The sequence below is a fragment of the Desmodus rotundus genome, chromosome 11 (genome assembly GCF_022682495.2).
Source record: "Desmodus rotundus isolate HL8 chromosome 11, HLdesRot8A.1, whole genome shotgun sequence".
Classification (NCBI taxonomy): Eukaryota; Metazoa; Chordata; class Mammalia; order Chiroptera; family Phyllostomidae; genus Desmodus; species Desmodus rotundus.
The window spans coordinates 10,588,400-10,613,781 of record NC_071397.1 but is presented as its reverse complement, the minus strand read 5'-3'; the positions used below and the strand labels follow the sequence as shown (position 1 = coordinate 10,613,781).

At 55.2% G+C, this 25,382-nt stretch overlaps 1 long non-coding RNA gene across 1 annotated transcript in view; it reads left to right on the top strand.

Moving 5' to 3' along the window:
* Window positions 1–10,493: 10,493 nt before the first annotated feature.
* LOC123479472 (uncharacterized) overlaps window positions 10,494–25,382 on the top strand; it is a 28,079-nt gene continuing 13,190 nt past the window's right edge. Inside the window, exons 1-2 of the long non-coding RNA XR_006655100.3 lie at window positions 10,494–10,638; window positions 11,931–12,056. This is a non-coding gene — a long non-coding RNA (uncharacterized lncRNA). The remainder of the gene's footprint in view (window positions 10,639–11,930; window positions 12,057–25,382) is intronic.

The window sequence follows — 25,382 nt, the reverse complement described above, 5'->3', positions numbered from 1 at the left end:
GGATTCTTGTGGGGCTGGTGAAGGTCAGAAGCAAGGGCTGCCTTTGGAGGTAAGACCTGGGTGAAGGACCTATTCCAATGCTGAGGCCCTCTTTAGGAGGAGCAACCTGCGAGGCAGGTTCTGGAAGCTGTAGTCTTTGGTGGCACCTGCTGCCTCCCTTACCCAAAATAGCAGGAGAGACCCCAGATGCCTGGGTGGGTGGGGTGGGTAATCCGTCCCATCCCTCCTCTCTCTATCCCAGCCCCTCCTTCCACGGCAGTGAGAACCTGTTCATTCTGTTCCTCCTACCCCTCAGAGGCCCTGAGGCACAGTCCCCAGGGCGAGGGTGGCCTACCCTGCCCTGACACCACCCTGGCACCACCCTGGCCCACGTGTGAGACGTGATTGGGAGGATGCCTGGTGGCTGGAGTCAGGGTGATGGGTTGTTGACCTGGGTCTCACCTCTGGCAGAGCTGGCCTTTCCTGAGACACAGCAGAACCACACAAGGCTATGACTCAGGCCCCTACACCACCTTGAGCCCCGCCATGCCAAAGCCTGGGCTTGGGCCATCCTTGTGGATGTGGGGTGGGGGCGGGGGCAGAGATTTGTAAAACCGCAGACTTTTCTCTGGAGTCACCTCCTCTCCCAGCTGTGAGGAGCCAGGCCGCGAATGTTCAGAGGTTTCAGCCATGGCTGTTCCTCCCAGCCCACCGCCCCAGTAGAGGCTGATGTGAGGGCCCCCTGGCAGGGCACAGCAGCAGCAGAGTCAGCAGGTGTGTGTGAGCCATGCAGCGCAGGGCCAGGGCTCTGCATATAGGAAGGGCTGCCCCTGGGATGTCTTAAGCCCCCATCTGCCAGCTTGGCTTGCCCTCCTTGGCCCACTGAAAGCTGGCTCAAAACTCCCACCTCCAGGAAGGCTTCGGCATGCCTCCTTGATCTGTGGCCAGCTGGCCACCGCTCTCAGCTGGCTCCCGGTTCTCTCTTGTTTCTGTGCCTCGTGTCCCTATCTCCAGACCCTTAGTGAATGCGTGGGCAGGACTCTGTTCTTTCCTGCACTTCCCAGTGGCCAGCAGAGGGCGCCATCCCAAAAAGGAGAGAGGGAAGAGGCGAATCCGCTGGTCTGGATCCAGGCGCTGGGCTCACGGGCCCGTTTGTGTGAAATGAAGTGACCCCAGCCGCCTTTCTCCCTGGGGATCTAGACTTAACCCGTCAGCAGTGGGCCAGAGGTTAGACCACAGTTTGAACCCAGGTGGCTGCCTTGGACATGAACCCGGGTGACCTTGGGCAGTAAGAGAGGGTGAGGGAGCTGCTCCCTCCCAACAGTTGAACGGGCAAGGGGCACTGGAAGTTGCCAGCTTTCCTCGTTTGACGCTGGGAGAAGCTTTGGGAGGAGTTGCATAGAGTAGCTGGGGCCCCACCCTGCGGGAAAGGCTGCTGTGACATCTGGGCCACAGGTGGGCTCCTGGCAGGACGAGGGAACTGGTCTGTTTGGGATTCTACAGGGATATACGATCCACCCCTCGGTGGCCCGTCACCATTACATTCCTCGGGAGCTCTTTCCAGACAGGTGTATAGGCACAGCCCCGTAATGCTGCGAATTCGTCCCAACCTAGGAGGGTCCCTCGCGACACGCTTTTCTTTGACTACGGCTCTCGGGGCCTGGGCAGCAGCTTGTTCTCCTGAGTTACCCAACCTTTCTGCCGTTCTGAGCGCGCATGGAGAAACGCTGGCCTTCTCCTTGCGGAAATGCTGGGAAATAGGCGCTGGTGTCCATGTGTTCGTGCCCCTTCCTCCGGGTGGGACGGAGAGAAAGAGAGAAGGGGAGTTCAACTATGGTGCCCCTTAGGACCTCCCCCCCCCCGCCATGAAAACCAGAATGGGGTAGGGCCTGCCATTGGGTCACCTCACACAAAAGCCTGGGAATGGGATTGGGACAGGAAAAAGGGGCGATTCTTCCTGAGTTTGGGTTCTGGGGAGGGTCCAGACACACACCCGTGAACAAATGAAAAACCCTTTTGGTCGGCCGTGTTCCAGGACGCCGGAGCGAGGAACAGTGGAACGGCTGTAATGGCCTTGCAGAATGGAGCGACGGTGAAGAGGGGAAGTGAAGGGGGAGCGTTGTGCCTACCCGGGCTCTCTCCCAACCCCTCACCCCAAGATCTCCCTCGCCCCGCCGGCTGCGGCCCCTCCTCCAGACCTGGGCGCCGCCTCCCCCTCCCCTCCCCTCCTCCTCCTCCTCCCACCCTGCGCTGCAGCTGCTGCCGACGGACCATTCTGCACGTAGCGAATGGAGGAGACGCACAAGGGAGGCCTCAAGTGCGCGCGCGCGGGAGCCGGAGCCGCGCGGGGGGGCGGGGAGCGGCCGCGTGCGCGCGTGCGCGAGGTGCGGGCCCTGAGCGTGCGCCAGCGCCGAGCTCCGGAGCGCGCGGCTTCTAGGCGCGTGGAGGTTGGGGATGCTCCGTGTCGGGACTCTCGCTCTTCCCAGACTCTGCCACTGCGTTCTGTTCCCCTTGCAACGAGCCACACCTCTACCCAGGCTTTTTACATCTTCCACGCCAACAGCACAATCATTTGCGCGTAGTAGGCATTTCAGGATGACTGGATGTTGAAATGAGTGGATTCCCTTGCCTTCCTCATCCTCTGGGTCACTGCCGCTCACCCACCCTCTCTGCCACTCAGATGCATGGGCTGAAGCACCTCCTGGTTGTGCGGGGTGTGCACAAGGCAGGTGCAAGGCTTTGCCAAGGGAGTTCTGAGCGGAAGTGAGTTGAAGGGGACTGGTCGGTGGCATATGGATTGGGGGAAGAAAGGGGCTGAGGGTTCTTTGTCACATATTAACTTGAACTTGCCTGAGTTTGATATCTCTGAGCCTGAGTTTTCTGTCTGCTGGGAGTACAGCATTCCCCTGGTTGAGGAGTATAATGCAGTCTGCATGTAACATGACTGTGTTGAAGGCAGATAGATGCTCAGCAAGAGCTACATCGTTATTTTATTTTACTTTTATTATGTGTGGACTGGCTAAAAGGCTGGGGGCATTTCCCTAAGCTGTGTATCACGGATAGAGTGCATTCAAATCCCAGAGCTGACAGCTCCTTGGAATTTGGAGGTGGGTTTTGAGAAACCAGTGATATGTCACACTTCTGTCATCATACAAGAATGAAACATGTCACACTAGTTTTCCAGACATTAATACCCAAGATTTTAAAGAGATATTTTAGATGGAAATCACTAGTGGATATTACACACTTTCCTGCCTTCTTAATCAGAGGTTACAGAACATGTGAGTCTTATGACTCAGAGTTGTTATGGTTACAAGAGTCCCAGTTGTAATACAGTGAAAATCCAAGATTTCATTTTTCCCCACACGAAAGCTTCATGCCGCCTTGGCTACATTTTCATAGTGCTTATGTCTACTTTTCATGGTTCTTCATCCCTTTATCAGCTGCCTCCCCGTTAGCTGTCCCTTCCACTACCATCAGTCTGCCTGCCTCAGGGGACCAGCGCCCTGCCTCATTCTTCTCAACTAGTTTCTATCCCGCGGCAGGCTGAGGAATCAGAAGGTGACATCTGTTGGAGCATGTGGAAAACGAGATCTTTTTGAGCTTGACAAATTGTATTAAAATTCGCCTGGAGAAATAAACATGCAAAAAGAGCTTGAAAAATTCTGAAAAAGTGGCATTGTAAGGGACGGCCAGAGCTACCAAAATGTTGTGTAAAGCTCTAGTAGTAGGACAGTTGGGTATTGGCACAGGAACAGACAGACGGATCAAAGGGACAGAAGAGAGGACAGACACACACACCCATGGCAAATGAAAATTAAATGTATGAAAAAAAGACATTTTAGGTCAGAGGAGAAAAGAAGAGTTAGTCAATCAAAACGGACAACTGGCTAGCTGTTTAGGAAAAAAATACAGCCAGTTCTCCACTTCATTCCTTAGTCTGAAATAAGTTCCAGATGGGTCAAATATTTCAATGTAAAAAGAAAATCATTAGCTTACTAAAAGAGAACATTAACAAAATAATTTTTAAATATGTAGTCTTGGACTGGGGAAACTATGACCCAAAATATAGTAGTCACAAAGGGAAAGCTTTTTTAAAAAATTGGCTATGTAAAAATGTAATATCCTAGATCTAAAGGCAAAGAACAAGCCAGAAGAAAATGTTTTCTATATATATGACAGATGAGTTCTTACAAGTCAATAAGGAAAAGAAAAACAAACAGAAAACCGGGCAAAGCTCACGAACAGAAAAAGGAACAAACAGAAATGGCTAACAAACAGGTGAAAATATCCACTTCGGTCAGAATGTGAGAAATCGAAATTAAGCAACGGTAAGGCTCTCCTTTTCCTGACCTGCGATGGCGACAACTGAGACGGGCAGCCCTTCACTTCGCGGGCTCCGGCACCCTTGGCATCGGGGGCAGACAGGTGCCCCTGGGACGGGGTGGGGGGGGTGGTACGCTCGTATGTGAGAAGAACGAATTCACAAACTGTTGTTCCAACTGTATATACAAGTGTGTTCACTGCAGTAGTATTTCCAACTCTGAAAACCTGGAAGCAATGTCAAATCCATCAGAGGGAGACTGATTCGCTAAGTTACAGGTTGTCTGAACGTGACAGTCGTGTGCAGGGGTGTAAAAGCATGAGGTCCATCTTATTTATTTATGTATTATTTATTTATTTCTAATCCTTACCTGAGAATATGTTTATTGATTTTTTTTTAAGAGAGGAAAAGAGAGAGACAGAGAGAAAAACATCTATGTGAGTGAACTGTCGATCGGTTGCCTCCCTGACACACTGAACTGGCAACCTCAGCTTGTGCCCTGGCTGAGGATTGAGTCAAGGGCACATTTTTGGTGCATGGGATGAGGCTCCAACCTGCTGAGACACTCAGCCAGGGCAAGACTGAGGTCCATCTTTATGCCTTGAGATGCACTAGGCAGAAAAGCGAGTGGCGGGGCTTCGCTTAGACGCTGCTAGTCAAGAAAGGGTATATACCCTGTAGGCAACGGCGGCCTCCCGCGGAGGCTGGGAGACACCCGGGATCTTGGGTGGCTTCAGAAAAACTGGGTTGGGAACCATGGGGCTGGGGCCCAGCAGCCTGTTGTAACACTCTCTCTAGAAGGTTCTGATAGATCACAGTTCAGAAGTACTGGTGAGGGTGTCATAACGTTTCTGTAAAATATATATATATATCTAAATCTGTCTGCCCTCTGCCTGGGAAATTTGAGATTTATGAGCAGAATGAGGTGGGGCTGAGCCGAACTTTGACTTTTCACTTTATTCATTTCTGACCTCTTCCTGAAAATGTATTACTTTGATTTTTTACCCTGAAAATGTATTACTTTGATTTTTTACCCTGAAAATGTATTACTTTGATTTTCTTTTTTAAAAAAAAGGGGGTGGGGGGTGGACCCTGGCCAGTGAGGCTTAGCTGGGCATGGTCCCCAAAAGCAAAAGTTTGGGGGTTTGATGCCTGGTCAGGGCCCTCGCCTAGGTTGTGGGTTCGTCGTGGTGAGGGTGTGTACGAGAGCTGACCAATCTGTGTGTCTCTCTCACATCGGTGCTTCTCTCCCTCCCTTCCCCCCTCCCTTCCCCTCTCTCTGAAAATAAATAAATAAATCTTTTTTAAAAAGTGGTTAATAAGCAAGCTACCCAAAAAGACAAAAAAAAAAAATGATTGGTCCAAGCAGGGGAGTATTATTCAGCTTGTAAAGGAAGGAAATTCCAACATGATACAACACGGCCAAATCTTGAAGATGGACGTTGCGCTGAGTGAATCAGCCAGTCGCCCAGAGACCAATACCGCATGACTCCACTGGAATGAGGGACCAAATTCATAGAAACAGAAAGTGGAACGGTGGTTACCAGGGGCTGGGGGGAGGGGAGAATGAGGAGTTACTGTTGAAAGGCGCAGAGTTTCAGCTGGGGAAAGATAGAAGTACTCCTGGAGATGCACGAGGGTGCTGGGCACGGCAACCGTGTTAATTACTTAATGTTAATGACGCGTGCACTTACAAATGGTTAAGGTGATGAGTTTTCACTGAAATGTGCACTTATAAATGGTTAAGATGGTGAATTTTCAGTGAAACGTGCGCTTAAAATGGTGGCTTTTATGTTCTATGTAACTTACCACAGTTTTTAAAAATGTTAAAGCAAAGCTACCTGCCCAAACGGTGTGTGAAGTAGGGAAGATGATCGAAGCCGCCAGGTTCTGTGGGAACCTCCCTCTAGATTACAGACTGTGAACTTGAGGGTTGGGCTTGATGGCAACTCTTTCTGCTGCAGAGTCTGGCTGCAGCATGTCGTGGCGTCCAGTAAGAGAGAGACCACATCCCGCTGCACTGTGGGAAGCAGACCTGATAAACCAGCCTTCTTGAGAGATGGCAGAGGCTGGCAGTCGGACGATAGGAGAGTGCTTTAGGTGCAGAGGCATGCTAGGTTATTAGAGAGGCTGGGTCGATGGTTCCCCCTTGCTGGCTCTCCCCGTGGGTCAGAGCTCTGCAGAGTGTGGTGAGCCCAGGAGCCTGGGGGGAGTTGGCTCTTGTGTGGAGAGGAGGGACAGAAGCCAGGATGAGCCGAAACTGGCAGGTAGGGCATGGGTTTCTTGGGGACAAGTCTGTGCTTAGACATCTGGCTGGAGCAAGGACTGTGCTTGAAAGAGGGATGACGCCAGGGTGGGGGTTGAGAGAGGTGGGGATACTGGCTAAACTGGAGTTAGCCCAGCCAGTGGCTGGGCTCAGGGGCAGAGGAAGGCAGATTGGCTTTCGTCAGCTCTTCTGCCCCCTTGGGGGAGAGGGCTCTTGCACCCGGCTCTGGGGACTTCTCCAGGTGGCCCATTCTGGCCTGGATGCACATCTGTCTGTGTATCCGGAAGCCTGCCTAGCCTAGACCCTCCTTCCCCAAGGCACTAGGAGTCCAGGGCTGCCAGGAACCAAGGGGAGGGGGCTTGTGGCTTGCAAGAAGGGCCCTAGAGGTGAGGTCCTGCAGCCAGCAAAGGGAACAGGGAGGGATCAGGTGAATCTTCTGAACTTCTGTGGGTTCTCTAAGACTAGAGCAGGACACATGGGTGAGGAGACCCCGTTGCAGAGATTGAAGGCTTCCTGCCTGACCCCCAAACCCCACCCCCAGGAACAGCTTGGGCTGGGCACTTAGCCTGCACCCTCTCAGCCGATTCCTTTCAGGAAGCTGGAGACCAGCCCCTGACCTCAGGGAGCTCACAGTCTGACCAGGCGAGGGGCCACCCTGACTCAGGCAGAGTGAGCGCCAACCACGGGGCTCACTCCAGGGCTGGATCTACCCTGGCTCTGCAGTCGTCAAAGGCCTCAGTCCCCACGTCTGTATGGTGGGTTGATATCTCAAGGCACAGTAGCCATGGTGATGCCCAACTCTCAGGGCGAGGTGGGGAGGCACGCTCTGACCCTGCCTGGAGGTGGGGTTATCAGTGGAACAAGGAGGGCCCAGGAGGGCCCTTTGCCTCCACTGTGGTCACACCAGCACTGGTGCTGCATGTCCCTGTGGTTCATGTCCCTGAAAGGAGTGTGGGAGCTACGGAGGAGACAGGGTGTGTTGAGAGAGACATCTGGGGAGAGCCCAGCTCCTGATGTGGACAGGTGATTAAGGATTGGGGCAGGGACTCCCAGGCCTGTCCAGACCATTTCCTGCTTCCTTCACTACCAGATGTATCTGCTCCAGGGTGGGGCTGCACCCTCTTGGTGACCCATTGGGGCAGGAGGTCTCCCTGTCCTCTAATCCCAGGGCGGGGCTAGGGTGCAGGGTAAGCATGAATTGATAGGGTTTGGCACCCATTTCTTGTGCTGATTTGGACTCAGGGAAGCAAGAGCCCACTTAGCTTGGCCTCCCTGGGCCACAGGGGCCCAGGCTCATCTGCCTGTTCCCGTGCTCAACGGCGGATCTAGGAGGCACTGGACCTGCAGACCCCTCCAGTTGAGGGTGGCCGAATGTGAGAGACCGATACCAGCAATGCCACCTCTCTCTGCTAGATCCCCACCCCACCGGGCCCTGGCAGGCCCTGCACACTAATCTTGTGGGTCCATCCTGCCTGGTAGATGATTTAGCTAGCACGAGAGATTGGGCTAGACTGTGGGACGGACCACCCAGAGGGGTGAGTGGGTGAACTGAGTGGGTTGATGAACGGTTGGGGGGGTGCCCCTGTCAGTGTGTGTAATTGTCCTTTCCCTGGATGGGGTTTTACTGAAGAAGTTGATTCCTCCCGACTCAAATCAGTCTGAAAACCCCGAATGATGGAGATGGTGGATGAACCACCTGTTTTAGACCTAAAGGAAATTCAGTTCAGATCCATTTTGATGGGAAAGACACAGCCCCTGTCCTCATAAAAATCCCAGTATGAGGGGCGACCCAGCCCTGCCCTCAGGGAGCCCCAACTTGATGGGGAAATGCCATGTGCTCCCCATTTCCTCCCTCCCTGGAATGTTGTTTTCGCTCCCCAGCCCCATCCTCAGCTCTGCTGGAGGTTTCCTTCCCTGGGAAGGATTGGGTGGGGGGCATCAGGCCTCCTGGCTGGTCTGCCGCTCCCTCCCTGCTGACTCCACGCCTGCTCACCGTGTTTGCATGAAGCCGTGGGAGCCTGAGTGTGGGGGCTCCAGCAGGGGAGACTGAGTCATGGTGACTCAAGGGTCGACTGGACCCCTCCTCCCTACGGCTGTGGCTGTGTGAGAGGCAACACTAGGGCCCGGGGCAGGAAAAGAAGGGGCGCTCATCGACTCCCCGTCCTGGCTGCGCTCTCTTGTGCAGTGGGGCCGTGTATGCGTGTGGGAGACCATGGGCTGCTCCAAGCACGTCCTCGCACAGAGTGAATCACGGAGCAAGAAGTGGACGTCTGGAAGCCAGATGTGGCCCAGCTGTCCGGGGCAGCGAGCCCAGCCACCCACAGAACAGATGTGACGGCACTTCTGTCTCCCTCTCCCCTCTCTGTCTTACGGCCTCTCAGAAAGCACTTCTGGGGGGTTCTCTTTCCTTACAGTGAGGAGTCCTCTCCCTCCAGGAGGGTGGTTCTGAGGGAGTGAGGACAGGGCCCCCCCACATTTACATGTTCCCACCCTTGCTTAAGCCTGCATGCTCCTGCGTACACTGGCCTCAGAAAAAGAGCTGTGGCTACTTCTCCCCATTAGACTGGAGGGTCTGAGGAAGACAGGAAAGGTGACAGCACCCAAGTGCACAGTGTCACTCAGGCTGGGGCTCCCTCGGACGCGGGCACCCCAAGCTGGGACTCTCTGAGTGCAGAGGCTGAGCAAGCCATGTGTCCCAGCTGGGCTAACGGGCCGGCAAGGGTGCAACGTCAGGCCCTGCTTCCAGCCCCGTCCCGCTCCCCAGGAGCTAGCAGTTCCCTCAACCTCAGCCTGCGGGGTTTGAATCCTGACTCTGCCTCTACAAGCTCTGTGAGCGTGGCCCCAATTCCCTCACCTATCCATCCGATGGAGAGCACGCTCCCAATCTGCGCCCTAGGCTTGTGAAGATGAAATGAAGCCACATGTGCGGCCCACCCCCCATGATCTATGCTAGGGGTTAGGATGGGGGGTGGGGGGCAGGCAGGCGGGGAACCGGCCTGACCAGAAAGACACGGGGAGAGGGGCAGAGAAGAAGGAAAGCAGAGGTGTCCGCTGACCAGGTGGGGGAGAAAGGCTGAGGGGCCGAGTCGCCAGCCAGCACGTCCGAGATGCCGGGAATCTGCTGCCTCCCTGACCACTGAAAGTGAAGTGACCACCGGAGGCGCCACAGGAGACACAGGGACGCCTCAGAGAATGGGGAGGTGGCCGAACAGGACAAGCGAGGGACCGTGGCAGACTTCAGCTCCCAGGACTCTGGAGGAAGCAGCCCTGACCTCAGGGACACCCCTGCCTGACAGGGAGAGGAAGGAGGTCTGCCCTCGGGGACGCCAATCTGGCCTGGAAGTCGTATTGACATCCATCTGAGGGAAGGCCCAGTGTGATGGCAGACTCAGCCTCTGCTCTCAGGGAGCCCCAGCTCGAGTGACACTGTGCACTTGGGTGCTGTCACCTTCCCTGTCTTCCTCAGACCCTCCAGTCCGATGGGGAGACAAGGCCTCTGCCCTCAGACCGTCCTCCCAGCTCCACTGTAAGCCCCGGTGGTCTTCCTGGGGAGACGACAGGGAGCACCCAGGGTTAAATGAGAGTGCTTGAGCCAGCAAGCCACCAAGGCTACCGGCTAAGCATGCTGGCGGCCTGCAGCGGAGCCCGAGGGCCAGGGAGTGGAGCCGCCCTGTGGGTTTGGCCCAGGGCAGTGGAGGCTGGGGTGGTGGATTCAACTGGCCAGACAGAGAACATTCCAACCACTCAATGGAAGGAAACTTTGAGCTCTGCCAGGTGAAGGGCAGTAGCACCTTCCTGCTACTGTACTTCCTGATGACATCACTGTGCCCACCTTACAGACAAGGAATCATTGGCCCAGAGAAGGACCTCACTTGGCTAAGAGCAAGAAGTTACCAGTTGAGCCCACGTGGGTCAGACCGCACAGCTATTGTTCCTGAGGGCTAGCAGGCGAGTGTTGCCCAGTCCCACCCCCGCTCCTGCTGCGCTCCGTGGGGCAGTGGTTTGGTTCTGGACCCAGCCTGCCTGGATCCGAATCCTGGCTCTGTCTCTACCAGCTGTGTGATTGTGGGTAAGTTATACAACCTCTCTGTGCCTCTGTTCCTCTGTGTATTAAATGGCTACAATGAATAGTATTTATTATATTGAAATATAATTGGTATTTGTGAGCTGGTGACTCAGAGTAAGCATAAAGCCTCTTCCTTTTCTCCCACTCCAAGCCCCTCAGTCTAAGAGGAGAGTAGTTGAGAGACAGCACTTGGTAAGATGGGGCTAAGGTCTCTTTGGGGATGGAGTATCCCCCAAAAGGTACACAGGGCCTGCTCGGGGCCCCTCTCTGGGAGTTGGGGAGGAGCGGGCAGCCTTCCTCCCCACTGGTGCCATCCATCACAGGCCTCTAGTTCCCTCCCCACCGCAGACTGTGAGTGTGTGGGCTCCTGGCACATACCAGGTGATAAGGGCTGCCCAGCAGGCAGGACGTGGACTACGTGAGAGGCCAGCGGAGGCGGCTGCTTGGGCCAGCAGCTGCCTGCTCAGCTCAAGGGGCCAAGGCCGAGAGGCTAGGCTGTGGGGTCCATTGTCTGCTTGCTGCCCGTGCCCCTCCCTCTGGCAAACACAGACTCAGCAGCAGCCGGCAACAGGCTCTTGGCAGAAGCTCGGTCCTGCTCCCCCCACGCAGGCACGCCCTGGCCTGCACGTCCTCGCCTGGGCCTCTAGCCACCATGGCGCTACCCACTGCACTGGCCCTTGCTGCTGGCCCCCAGGGGCACTGCTTGGGCCCCTGGGAAGTCCTTGGAGGGTGAGCCAGGGCCTGGGGTCTCATCTTGGGCTTGTCATGGGCTCGGTCCACCAGGTGGGACAGACTGAGAAGAGGGCAGAGGAGCTGGGGCAAAGTGACCTCCTCGATGTGGCCTTGAGAGTTATTGGAAAGTCCATGCTGGATTTGGGGTCAGGAGGTGGACAATAGAACAGGGAGCTGGCGCTGACCAGTGGTATAACCTTGAGCTTCCTCTCTTAAGACTCAGTTTCCTTAGCTGTACCATGCAGGGACTGGAGAAGACCCATCTCCAAGTTCACTATTCAATAATTCATGGCACTGTTGCCCTTCGGGGCTGAGTGCTTAACCCCAGTTGGGACCAATGGACAAGATGGGGCGTGTCCTGATCTGTGCCTCCCTCTCTCCTTCTCCATCAGAGTGGTGTGGGGGCCGGCGTCCCTGCAACCCAATGCCCTTGGGAGTCACTGAGGAGAGGCTGACCGCTCACTTACCCCTCAGAGACCCCAGCCCCAGGCCACCCAGGGCCAGAGCTGTGGCCTCTGATCAACAGGTTAAAAATAACCCCATGGGCTCTTTTCCCTCCACAGGAATGGTATTTGTGTTGGCATCTGTGGCCCCTCCAGCCCTGCCAACTTCCACAGCATGTGACATTGTCAGGGGACTGTAGGTGTGAGAACATCAGCCGAGGGGCTCGTGCTGCTCTCTGACTCCAGGTGAGGAGCATGATGCAGGGGTCAGGGATGGCTGGCAGGGCCACCTGTGGCCACGGGGCTGCCACGGGGCTGGGGGTACGTGATGGGCAGGGTGAAGCCCAGGGCTGTCAGGTGCTGGGCCGGGGCTGCGTGGGGCAGAGCTCAGCTGAGCGGTCGTCTCCAGTCCTCAGGTCCCCAAGTCAGACTTGGAGAATCACAGTGTTGTGGAATCAAGGAATTCTAGACTTAAAAAGAACTCAGAGACACGGGCAGTCCAATCCCTGCCCAGACAGGAGGCAAAGAGCAGCTCACTAGACAATATTTATGGAGCCTGTCCTGGATGCCAGGCTCTTAGCTGGCAGCCACTGAATCAATCTTCCCAGGGGCCCTCCGAGCCCAGCTCTGGTTTTCTCTTCTTTAAACAGAAGAAACAAAGACTCAGAGCAATTAGGTAATTTTGTCCAAGGTAGCTTAAACTCACCCCTGCATGAGTCCCCGACCCAGGCCCAGAATCGGGACTTTGCCCCGGTCTGATTCTGCGGAGCTGGGAGCAGAGTCTCAGAGGGATCACTGCTGGTTGGAGGCCATGCTTAGAGCTTAGAGTTGCAGGCCGTTTTGCTCCTGACTCTGTCGCAGCTCCCTCCACATCAGAGCTCATCCTGTGGGCAGCTGGATCTCCCTCCCAGCGCCTGGAGTCGTGGCAACTTTAATGTAAACTCATTTTTTTCTTGTTTGCTGTCCCCAAGGAGACATGGCAGCCCCCAGTTCCCCGCATGAAGTCCCTTCTCACCCTTCACAGCGGTCCGGCTCCTAACATAACCACCTGCTTTTTCGGAGGAGTTTTAGGAAGGACGCCCCTGTGCATTAGCTCATCTAACCACCGGCAATAGCACTGCGGTCAACCCCGAGTCTTCCCCTGCCTTCCCCAGGCAGGGCAGGCCTTTCCCCTTTCCCCCTGCCTCTCAGGCCTGTGTTTGCCCTCCACGTGACCTCCGCTGCCCTATCTGACCTCTTGCCAGCCTCTTGTGACCAAATGTGCACCTGCCAGAGGCCTGGCCTGGCTACAGTGGGACAGCAGGCTATGCCCTGGCCACTCCCACCCACCAGGTCTCCCTACAGAGCTCATCCCCTGCCTGTGCCCTCAGGGGCCTGATAGGGTGGAAGGTGTGGCTCTCCCAGGGCGTTTTTGTTACTTGACCTTTAGCGTCTCCAAGGACCGGGGCTGCTGTTCTGGGGTGAGGAGCCCAGAGCTCTTTCCCTCAACTCGCACCAGCCGGCGGCAGCATCTGGTTCCTTACATGCAGGGCAGGGTTTCAACATCAGCAACAATGCACAGGGGTGTCTCCTGAGCGCTGGCCCGGGGCCACTCCCTGGGAGAAGCGTGTCACAAGGCTGGTCTCCCTGAGTTCTCGTGACAACTGGTGAGATGGTTTCCATTGTTATCCATTCCTCCCTCTCAGGTGAGGCGTCTCAAGCACAGAGAGGCTGGGGGAGGTATTGGTATAGCGCCATGCTGTTGTTGTTGGTTTTTAAAATTACTTTACATTTGCCTAGAGTAGTGAGTTAGTAAAGGCCCATTACCGAAGCGCAGACAGGAAAACCAAGAGTCAGACGTGGACAGTGGGTCAGGTCAGCCGTCCTGCTCTCTCCACCCTCCGCAGCCTGGCTGGCTGTCACCTGAAGCATTTTCCCAGGGTGTTTTCTTCCTTCCGGATATCTCTCATCTCACACACTTACCTCATTCTTCCCTCTCTTCCTCCCTCCCTGCCCTTTTTCTTTCCTTTTTCATCCATCCCCAGCTCCTCCTGGAGCTTAGTCTTTCCAACAGGGCCCCTCCTAGCCTTGCAGGGCATGCGGAAGGAAGGCTTCTCCAGGGGATGTCTTCTCGTCCAGGCACCCTCTATGTCCCATTGGGCCCCACCCAACCACATATGGGATTTGAGGGCTTATATCAGAGTTAAATTTGGTTTACACAAGATAGACATGTGTTTTTTGCCCATGTACTTGAAGTCTGGAGGTAAATCCCTGGGCTGGTTTGACAGCTACATGCTGTCAGGGACCCAGTCTCCTTCTTTCTTATTGATCTGCTGGGTGTAGTTTTCATTTCCAAGGCCGCGTCATTGCTCAAGTTGGCTGCTGGAGCTCCAGCCAGCAGGAAAGAGGAAAAAGAGCTAAAGAAGGACATGCTCCTTCCTTTTAAGGAAACTTCCTGGAAATTACACACATTGCTTATATCCCATTGGTGAATGCAGTCAGCCTGCCACACTTAGCTGCAAGGGAAGCTGGGCAAGAGTCTTTCTGTGATGGCATCTGACTGCAAACGGGGAAGAAGGGACAATGGATGTTGGGAGATCATGTCTACCACAAGGTCCTTGTGCCCTTTAGTTTGCAGTTGGCATAGCATAGATGGGGCCTTTCCAACTTCTTTCTTCAAGCACCTTGGTTCTGTCCCTTCCCTGAAGCCTCCGTTCTTCCCTGATACTGATCTGTTAATGGCAGCAGCACAATGCCAAGAAGGGCTGCCATTGGCTGTTATCTGCCCACTGCAGCTCTAGGCCACTGCACTCATTCATTCTCACGGCAGCACACAGGGCAGCTAGTCTTGGTCTCATTTTATGGTTGAGGAGATTGAGGCCCAGAGAAGTTGAGTAACTTTCCTAAGAGCATCCAATGGGTTGTGAGTCCAGTTCCTTTGTGTTCCTTTTTTTCCTGTTGAGCTTCCCTGTAGGAGTGGATGCCCTGGGTCCTCTTAGGGTCTGACAGGAGGATCTAGAATAGTCTGGGTCCCTGGAGTGTCCTGTCTAGGACGAGAGGGCAAGCAGGGGTGTGACCTCACTCCACAGGTATCTCCTCAGCACTTACTCAGTGCTTGGTCAGTGAACGCGTATGAACAGGGTCCACTGACAGGCTGGGGATTTCTGCTGGCGCCAGTAGCTGGCCACTGTAGCCACATCCTCAGATGCCACTTTACCCAGCATGAGCATCCTGGACCCAGCAGGGAGGAAAGGCAGCGATAGGCCACCTCCACCACTTCCCCTTTCGCCCTTCTGCTCACCCAGGTTGGGGAGGGGCAGGAGGGACTGAGTCCCTACCCCAGCTGGGCTGCTTGGGGGAAGGGGGATAGGGTGTGCGACCAGCTCTGAGGGGAAGGGACCAGACTCTGGGCTTTTCAGGCAGACCAGGGTCATACAGGCCATCCACTTGCCTTTGGGATGACCAGTCCTTGCTTGCTGCTGACCCCTAAAGGTGAGATCATTGCTTTGGCATTGGGGTCTTGGGGGAGGTGCTCTGCACGTAAGTGTGGTCACAGCTGTGACATGCCGTTAGTAATTTTACTGTAATATGTGCTCCCCATCTCTAGCCAAGAGGAAAGGCTCATGAGCTGTGAGTCACAGCTGGCAGTAGACAGTGGGAAAGGTCACGTGCAGGCGGCTGCCATGGCGGTGTGCTGGGGAAGGCCCGGAGACCCAGACATGACCTCTGCTCTCCGGGAGTTCCTGCCGGAAACAGGTGGTGAATAGGAAGAAAGATGTGAGACTTGAAGCCCCTGCTCCCTGCCCATCTCCACCAGGAAGTCTTCCTTGATTAACTGCTGTGGAATTGCCCTGGGGTTGACCTTGAGTTCCCAGCTCCGGCGAGAAGTGTTTCTTTTCATTTTACATCCTGCCAACTCTGAGTACTGAGCACCTATGCGCTGTGTTAGGAGCAAGGGTATGGACAGGAATGTGGCATTTTCATTCAAGTTCATTCATTTGTCCATTCATTCATTCATTCATTCATTCAGCAAACGTGCCGAGTGCTCAGAACACACACTGGTGGACTCTGAGGGCTCAGTCTTGTCTCACAGAGCCTGGAGGAGGAGGCACTGAAAGTAAATGGTCACATAAATATGAAAGAATTACAAACCAGGCCCAGGAAAGACAGGACTTTAGGATGGTGGGGGGGTGGTAAGGGGGCTTCCCAAGGCTGGGCCATTCCTGATGGGCACTGACCCCCCTGGCAGCCTCTCTCCCACCGACACAGGTTCTGTAGGGAGATGGCTGGCCTGCACAGTGGCAGGGTGCCCGCCAATGGGGTCCGCGCCAAGCATGATGTGATGTGTGCTGATCGCTTTCCACTCCTCGCTGAAGACCGGCGTCTGCTGCCCCTACGGCGCAGGGAGCCCAGGGTAACTCTCCCATCACGTCTGGGGTGTTCAGGGGAGACAGTGGGGAGAGGGTTCCTACTGTGTCGCAGGCAGGGGGGCAAGTCTAAAAGAACCACCCTCCCTACACTGAGTACATGGGGCTCCTGGGCTCTGTCCAAGGTGTCAGCCCCCTCTGCGTCCCACTTGTACCCCTGCAAAGGACAGGAGGTGGCCTGTGGGCCCTGTTGCTCCTCTCAGCCTCCATGCTTTGGACCTCTCCCTCCGACATGTTGGAGACAAGTTGTCTTGCCCTCTTTGGCCTTCTGCCTCTTTAGGCCCCAGTTCCAGGAGCGAGCAACTGAGGGATCTTGGGATGACAGGGGTTCAGGGACAAAGATACTTCCATCCCCCCAGAAATAACCAGTGCAGATGCTGTGCTCCATCTCCCTTTTCCTCCTCTGGGGTCCCACTTCCCGAGACAGGGGCTGCGTGGGGTGGGAGGAGGTCCAAAGCAGCTATTATATTTAAATGTAGACTCTTGGGCCCCACTCACTGAGACCCCGATTCTTGAAGTCTGAAAGGATCTGAGGGCTCTGCATTTTAAAAAGTCCCTCAGTGTTTGTGACATGAATGGCTGAGGGTCCCTATCCACTTTGGAGGGAAGAGCTCAGATTCCGGAGCAGGAAGTCTTGAGTCCTGACCTCAGCTCCTCTGACTTTCTGGGTGGCTTTAGACACTTACTCTGGAAACCTTGGTGTTCTCATCTGTGCAGGGTGGGCCCACCTTGAAGATTAAATGGACAAGTGCAGGTAAAGCGCCAGCATCAGGCCTGGCACAAAGAAGGTGCCCAATAAACAGTGCTCATTTTGGTTATTTACCCAGGCTGTCTTGATACAGCTGGCTTATACAGTCTCCAGGCAGGGTTGGGGCCCCTTGTCCCTCCCACCACTTGGGGATCCTGGTTGGATGAGGGAGCAGTTGCAGAGGTTGGGAATAATGGATGTGCAAGGAGGAGCTTCCTAGAGGCTGCTGCTGCTGTCAATGGGAAGGGTGAGAATACCCCTCCTCACCACTCCAGCTCATAGGGAGTTTCGTCTTAGAAATAATAACCTAAACCAAACAGCACTATGTGCCAAGCACTCTTCTGAGTCCATTAACTAACGCAATTCTCATGAGGCAATGTTATTTCGTTTTACAGGTGGGAAAACTGAGGCACAGAGGGGTTAAGAAAGCTACCAAGGTTACACAGCCAATGATTGGCAGGGCTGGGGCTTGAATTAAGGCAGCATGGGTCTGAACCACCCCCTCTGTCTGGTATGGGGCCGCTGGGGAGAGTGACTGGCTTGCCTTTTCCTTCACCCCCTCTCTGGGGTGTTCTGGGGTGTGGTTGACTGCATGGGGCTCTTGGGCTCTGGCTCTGTCTCTTGGGAGAGACAGGCCCCATTGTACCTCTTGGGGTCTCCCAGACTCCATCAGCCCTGCCCACCCTCCCCTGTGCACCTCTGCTCCTCTGTGGTTGCCCCCACCACCCCGCTCCTCCTTCCCCTACTCCCAGGTCCATGTACACTTTCTCCAGCTGTGAGCATCTGGACCCTCCGGGAGCTGTCGCTGGGCTCTGCCTGTCCCAGGCTGCCTGGCTCAGAGCCCAGAATCAGCAGGAGAAGAGGAGCTTCCTTCTGAGCTCCAGCCTGACCCCACAGTCCAAGACCAGTGGCCTCTGTCCACTGCTTCCTCAATCCTTGGGGGCTGGGGGCACTGGCCCCCATTGAGCTGCTGTTTATGACCCGATAAATCACCCATTGTCCCTGCCCTTGGCCTTAATGAGGGCCAGAGCCTGCTACAACACCTCAGTTTACCACACCACCTGTTTCTTGTTAGTGGAAACAATGTGGCTGGTGAGCAAGAGACCAGACTGGGGTGCTGCGGGGTGGGCTCAGGGACTCTTTGTCTTCCTGGAAAATGACTTACCACCCACCCCGGCCTCTACCTTGCTTCTCTTCCCTCAAAGGGGAGTCTAGTGGCCCCAAAGGGCACAATTTTCTGTCCCACAGTAGCCAGCCTCTGCTGCAGGCTGGATTGGGGTACAATGGTGACTCAGGGGGGATGCAGTCTTCCCGGAGATGTGGGAGGCCAGGTGTCAGTATTAGCAAAGGCATCTGAGTACGGGAATGGGCTGAGGTGAGAACGGAAAAGGGAAGCCGGTGGTCGGTGAGGTCACTCCTGAGTAACCCAGGTATTCTCTTACTGATCCACGGGTTTATCGAGCACGTCCCAAGGGCCCAGCGCTGACTAGGCACCGAGACACACGAGGATGCAGTTTTGGGGAACCTAGAGGGAGGTCAAGGCTCTTCCTGGAGAAGGTGTGGACCTACTTTCGTTCAAGAAATTAGCCCATTGCAGCTGCAGCTCTTTCTCGAGGTCAAGTTCTGAGGCCAGAACCCTGGTGAGTGTGAGAGCTAGTGTCAGAGAGGGATTAAGTTGAGGAGAGGAATCAGGAAGCGTTAGGGATTGTTGGTAAAACGGGTGAACGGGAAACGCCGAGTTGGGGAATGAGGGGCAGTGCCAGCGGGGGCGGAAGCAGGGCTGGGGAGCCGTCTGGGGAGTGTGTGGCCGAGTGGACCCCGCTCTGGCTTAAGCGGAAAGCCCCTTCGTTCATTTCGCCCTCCAATATGTGAGTGTGCACACGGCCAGTGCCCGCTTCTGCACCGGGGCAGGTGCTGATGGCAGTGTGCACTCCTTCTGAGTCCAGGAGCAGCCTCACGCTTTTTCTCACACACTGGTCCAGGCCATCACTACTAACTGCTCGGAGCTGACAGAGGAAATGAAAATGTATTTACCACCCTGGACTGGGATCTGAGGGACTGAGGAAATGCTGGAGGAAAACTCATCCCAAGGGAAGAGAGTTGAGAGACAATCTTGGCCGAGTGACAGGGCTTTACTGTCCAAGGGCAAGGGCAGTTGTAAGCTGGGCTGAGACTGTCACTGGGCTTGCTCGGGTCCAGCTTTCTGGTAGACTCATATCTGGGAGCGGGGGAGGGGGGAGAGAGAGCGAGCGAGCTGGGAGTAGAATACAAAGCACTGTGCATCAGGGCTCCATTGCAGAGCACAGAGGAGCCAATCCACTCTTGTGAGTTGAAAGGAAGGAATTTATCACAGAGTATGAACTATTGGGAGGGCCAAAGATGTAGGCTTGAGGTTGAGCTTTCAGAAACATCTCTCAAAGCCACATGGCAGAACGGGGCCACCAAGGAAACAGCTTCCTTGGTAATCATGAGGGCGCCCGCTCCGGGCCCCATGCGGTACCGGTACTGGCATTGGGAAGCTGCCCCTGCTGCCCGCCACGCACTGCAGCTGCTGCGACCAACCGCACTAGTAGAGGGATCGCTGGGCCTCACCTCTTGACCACCTGCGTCAGCACTGCAGCAAAACAGCAACAGCAGCAGCAACAAGTGGCACCCTTCCCCCTCCCCCCTTTTCCCAGAAAGCAGCAGGAGCTGCAGAAGCAGTCTTGCAGATCTCATGCAAGGGCACCTGACTGATGAAATCTGACGCTAAATCTTGAATCCTAATAGCGAAGGTTACTGGAAAAAGTAGTTTCAAAAATTTCCGTGTGTCTGCAGTCTAGGAAGGCACCTAGCAAAGGGTGGAATGAATAGATGTTAAAAGCCAGTCCACTGTACATTCGCTCCTAAACTTCTATAAGATGCCAGGCACAAGCAGCTCTGTTTGTGAGCTCGACTCCTTCTTTGGTGTCTAAGAAACTTCTATAACTCACGGCTTTCAATTAACAATTAAACTTGGTGAGCAAGCACAGAAAAGGAAACATGTCTGCGTGCAACCGGCCCTTCTTCGACGGTGTGGTTTAGATGTCTCTGATTTATTTTCCACAATTAGCAGTTGGCCTTCTCCCAACTTCTCTCCTGGTTCTCTTTGTAGGGCCTGCAGCTGGCTGGGCACAGGCACCCAGCTGAATTTTCTGGGGGCACATATTCCTCTGCAGGGATCACCCGAGTGTTCAGGCCTCTTGGTTACTGGGCTGCATGAAGCTAATTAATTATTTAGCAAAATTTCCAGGGGGAAGGCGTCCAGGTCAGCCTGCACGGTGAAGAGAAAAGGCTCAGAGAATGCTGGTGCCTTTATAAGCCTTTGCTGTGCTCTTCAGCTTCAGGCAAATCATTCTAACACCTGGGCCTCAGTTTCCTCGTCTGTTAAATGGGTGTGAACAATTGGGTTAGGGGGTTCCTGAGTCCCTTGCATTTGGACTTTGATGCTCTGGCCTGCTCCCCTCTCCACCCTACTCTGGACTCTCCTACCACCCTGTCGAGGCCACAATGGGTGGGTTAATCACTGACCAGCAGCCATCCCAAAGAGCTGCTGCCCCATCACTTTCAGCCTTAGTCTGGCACCAAGGACAGCGTAGATCTACAGGCCAGCGGAGCTGTTTGGCCACTTTAACCTAGGACCCCTCTGAGCCAGCCTCTGTGCCTCCCCCTGCAGGGGCTCCCAGCACAGTGAGGTTGGCGCGCACTGGAAGCTTGGCAGCTGTGAGTGCTACAGCCACCAAATGTTACGGAGCACCTGCTCTGAGCCAGGTCTTGGGCTGGACAGGGGGATGACAAAGATGAATAGGCAATTGTTCCTTGTGGTACTTAGAGGCGTGTGTGTGGGCTCTGATGTCTGTCTGCCAGATTTAACCCCTGGTCTGACGCTCCCTCGGGCACTGTTCTTAGCACCTCTATGCCTTGGTTTGTCCATCTGTAAAATGGGCGTGCTAACGGTACCTCCAATGCGGGGTTGCAGTGAGGATTAAATGAGCCAGTGAACATACATCGTTTAGAGCCTGGGGGCGGTCATTACGACTTTCATTTTATGAACACTAGCTCTGTCAGGAACTGCCAGGGTATTTGGCGTAAACTAAATCCCTTATAGGGAAGACGAGAGGTCATTTCTGGTTTGGCTGAAGGAAGAAGCTTCATGGAAGAGTGGCTTCCACAGTTTGGTCTTGAAAAATGAAGGTAAATGTCACAGGTAGCAATGGGGGAGAGCATTCCGGGAGGAGGGAACAGCATGAGCAAAGGCCTGGAGGCAGGAAGGCAAACAATGTATTGAGAAAAGTCTGAAAATCCCAGAGAGACTAAAGCACAGGGGGGTGAGACTGGAAAGTGGGCTTACGCCTGATAAACTGCTAGACCACAGAATGTGGCCTTTATCCTGTAGGCAAACGGGGTCACAGGTGGTTGCTGAGTGAGGGACTCCCGCAGGGAGATGAAGTTGCTGTATGTAAATGAGAGGGCAGGGTTAGTTTCCCTAGATGAGAATAGTAACAATAAGAATGGTAATAAGAAGCCTTTCACTTTGCAGATTATTTAGTCCACTGGGTGCTGGACTGCATAGGCAGACACACCTGTAGTTTCATCGCCCCGAGAGTGAACTGAGCAGGGATTATCACCTCCAGTCTACAGAAAGCAGGATGAGACTCATCCAAGGTCACCAGCAGGGTGATGGCAGAGCCAGGAGGTAGGTAAGCCCCCATCCTGTGGCCTCCCAGGGGAACTGGACCATCTTCTCATGCCCTACCCTTATGTCCTCTTCAGGTGGCTTCTGCCTCATCTTTAGGGCTTGGCAGGCCCTTAGGTGTGTGTGTGCTGTGTGGGGAAGGTGAGGGTGTCTGTCCAAGGATGCCCCACCCCACCCCCTGCCTCATTCCCATGTCAGGCCAGGCCTGGGTCTGCCGTACTTCTGGCCCACTGCCAGGGGCCAGCCCACCTAGTAGGTGGGCATCTAACTTCTGACTGGTACTGAGAGTAGCCATGACTTGCATGGAGGGTGACCGGGCCACTGCCAGGAGGTGTGTGGGGGCGCAAAGCTCCAGGGTCCAGGAGCTGCACCCATAGCTCTGCCCTAACAGTAAGCCCTTTGCCTCTCTGCAAGCCTCCAGCTGAGTGGCAGCCAAGGAGAATGGGGAGAAGCCTCCATCTGCTTTTCCTCTCCTGCTGGCTCCTCATGTCTCCTCTGGTTTCTGCCCCAGGGAATCTGGCTGCTGATGTCTGAGTCTTAGCTCTTTCCTCTGTTGGGATCCTGACTGGCTGACATTCACTTCCCTTCCACTTCAGAGGCTTCCTCCTCTGTCGTTCATTTCCCAGGTCCCAGAACTTCCAGGCAGGGCCTGGGGGTGAGGAAGGAAATGATAGAGCCCCTGGATTCCTGCCCTCTGCCCCCTGCTGCCCACACCAGAACAGGATTGTCTGCCTCCTAGGGGACCCAGCCTCAGGCTTGCCTCTTGGTGCTGCCTCTGTTGGTACTGTCTTGATGGGAGTCCAGGAGCCCTGGGGGGTGACAGCGAGCCCACTGAAAGAGGCGCATCATAACACTGGCCTGAGAGCTGCTCCAGCAGGGGTAAGGTTTGGCACACCAGTGGAAGCAGTCAGGGTCTTCCTGGGGTGGGGTCTCCGCCTGCAGCTGAGCCTGGAAGGGTGTGGGGTTTGGCTAGGGGAGGGGACTATCCAGGGGATTCTTCCCAGAGGGTGGGGAGCTGACCTTGGGGAGCTGACCTTAGGGAGCTGTAGGAAGCAATGTGCTTAGAGGGAAGAGCAGAGGGCTGTGTGCATGCTTGCCCTGGCAGCCCCAGAAGACGTGTGAGTGCATCACGGCCCTAAAGGTGGGTGGCTATGGGTTATGGGCTGTTGATTTGTTCATTCACTCACTCATTCACTCTTTCATTCACAATTATCCAACACCTCCTCTGTGCTGGGTGCTGTGCTTGGGGCTGAAGGCTTGATGACGTGTAGGGCAGATGTGTTCCTTTCCTCCTGAGTTCCTGGTTCAGCTGGAAGGGATGAAGAGCAAAGCAGCTACCCAACACGTTGTGCTCAGTGCTGGGAGAGAGGAGATGCAGGGGCCCTGAGAGCAGAGTAGGGGCTTGGCTTCAGACCCAGGGTGGGTTACAGGAAGGCTTTGGAGGGGAGGTGCAGCGGAGCCCTTTGGGATGATGAGCGCCTGGAAGGAGATGAGAGCATCCCAGAACTGGGGGTTGGGTGGGTGAATGATCCCTCCAGAGAATGATGAGTGTGGTGTGAGGGGGACAGTGGAGGTGGGGCATGGTGGTGGCAGGGGCCAGATCCCAAAGTTGTACTACATTGAAGGAATTGTCTGGGGGGAGCGGGGGAACCTCCGAAAGGTTTTAAGCGAGGGCTGGATGGAAGTCGCCTGAGGGAAGTTCTGTACCAGGTTCAGCTCCGGGCCCTGGACACAGCGCTGTGAAGCAGGATGGCGGCCTTCTTGCTCTCGCCCCACAGGCCCAGCGGGGTGTGTGGTCCAAATCCCGTTAAATGAGGCACCGCAGGGCCCTGGCCAGATGCCCATCTTCTTGCCCATTGGTCCCTCCCTCTGGCTGGGGTACAGCCAGTGTGACAATGGACCAACTCTCCTGGCACCCTCGGGAAGAGGTGAGGGGCTGCACTCTGGGCGGAGGCTGCCAGGTTCCAGCGGGGAACTCTCTTGGAGGGGGCAGGGAAGAGCCAACACTCAGAGAAACCATCAGATTAATTCAATAATACCAGCATTCCCCCAATTGCCAGGTGATTCATTTGGCCTTAAAGGGTAAAACATGTGAGGTTTCCATTGACTGGGAATGGGAATTGTTGGGAGAGAGATAGTTTGCCCCAGATTAAGCCCTGGCTGACAGAACCCCGGGGATGGGGGTGGAAATGAATGTCACGGTCGAGGCGACAGCTGGGCATGGGCTAGATTTCCAAGGCAGCGTGCTTTGGGAAGATTGGGGATTTGTGGGACTTGGGCTTTTGGGGCTATACCCCATGTCTGAGCTCCTCCACAGGCAACCTGTGTGGGCTGGGGCCTGGGATGCCAGTGATTCGGGAAGCTTCCTTCTCCCCCACTTCCTCACACAACCGGTCCTCCCAAGGGGAGAGGGGAATGGGAGGGCAGAGGAGGGCTGTTTGGCCAGGCCCCCAGTTCAGCCAGGCCTGGGAACCCTGCCCAAGGCGCCTGAGACAATGCCGGGAACGAAGGCCGGCCTGGCCAGAGGCGGGCCTGGGGAGAGGCGTGAGCTGTGCCCACCCCACTCACAGTTCTGGCCCCCGCACAGGCCCACAGCGCCCTCCCTTTCACTTTTGGGCTCCTTGCCCTGTTCCAGGCTTCTGGTCACCCACCCCTTGGCACTTCAAGCCATGCTGTCCTCCCAGAAAGCCTCCCTCCTACCCAGCCCCATCCTGACCCCTGAGGGACGAGTGTGTGTGAGTGTGGGTATATCTGCGTATCTGAGTGTGCTGTGTGAGTGTGTGTATATGAGCGTGTGAGTGCGAATGGCATATGAGTGAGTGTGTATGTGTATGAGTGTTGGAGTGTGTGTATACAAGTACTGGAGGGTGTCTGTGGGTGGGTGTGTATACTTGTGCGTGAGTGTAACTGCAGTGAATGTGTGCTTATGAGTATGTGAATGTATATGAGTGTGTGTGTGAATGTGAGTGTGAATGTGCATGTGTGTGTGTGTGAGTGAGTGGTGGGGACGTGATGAGGACTCAGAGCTGTGCCCACTCCCCCCGCCCCACCTCTCCCCCAGCTATCCTGACGGGGCAGTGGGTGCCCTGACCTCTCAGCCAGGGACGCATGCAGGGCATTTCTTAGGACAGCCCCCATTTAAACGGTTTACCCCTGCCCTACTAGTGCTGTTTATTTTTCTGACCCCCACACACTCTTATTCAGGATGGAAAATGCAGTTGCCTCCCTGGGAGCCTCCTTAACTTAGGGCTGGAGGAGGGCCCGCAGTCTCTCCACCTGGCTGGCCAGAGTGGGCTGGGCAGCTGGGGAGGGGCGATTGCAGGTTCTGAGGGAAACAGACCCCATTGCTGGGGCTCTAGGTTGTGGGGACAGGCTTCCTTGTCCCCAGTCCCAGGCCTAGCCTGGCTATACCTGGAGAGGACGGTGGGAGGGAGCTCCGGCCCACAGGAGAACTAGGATTTAGTTATTAAACCAAGTGGCAAGTTTAGTCGGCTTTTCAGGCCAACTTTTCTTCCCTTCTCCCTTTCTTCTCAAGGTAATAGAAATACAGGGAAGGGCTCCCTTTCCTTGCTGGCCAGCTGGGGGAGGTGAGGCCCTGCCATTGGCCCAGGCCCCTGTCATCAAAGGCACACCCCCTGGGCCTGGGCCAGCGCCACCCCCCCACCAGGGGGAGCAGTTTCATCAGCCGCTCTCCGTGCAGCTCC